This window comes from Penaeus monodon, chromosome 27 (assembly GCF_015228065.2).
Source record: "Penaeus monodon isolate SGIC_2016 chromosome 27, NSTDA_Pmon_1, whole genome shotgun sequence".
Lineage (NCBI taxonomy): Eukaryota > Metazoa > Arthropoda > Malacostraca > Decapoda > Penaeidae > Penaeus > Penaeus monodon.
This window is the reverse complement of record NC_051412.1, coordinates 9,276,808-9,277,267: the sequence shown is the minus strand read 5'-3', so window position 1 is coordinate 9,277,267 and position 460 is coordinate 9,276,808.

Below are 460 nucleotides of genomic sequence, written 5' to 3'. Positions count from 1 at the left end.
AACCATGACCATTATGTAAAGGAAATTGAATGAAAGAGATAAAGACAAGCTTTTTAACTAATCCAACTTGTGATTTAATTTCTCAGTACAACGAACTGAGAATGACTGGAGTTACTTTATTACTTTAATGTTTACATTACTTGACAGTAAGCTTAGTATCTTTTAAAGTTATCCTTTATTGAAGATTCAGGACAAAGGTGTGTGCATAGGTCCCAATTCCACAACAAAAAATGAATATGGATGACAGCATAAAAAAACCTGTGACTGCATCATCCACATACAAATGCATAACTTTGCAGAATTATTAAGAGAATTTGAAAATAGGTTTTAAATTGTGTGCTTCAAATTTCTTTCTATGTTTATCATATATGTAGACAAAGACTAAAACACAGGAAGTTTTGCAAAATGTAGTGGAAGACAATAAACCACACTAAATGTAATTCAGACTTTAGTAAAACAA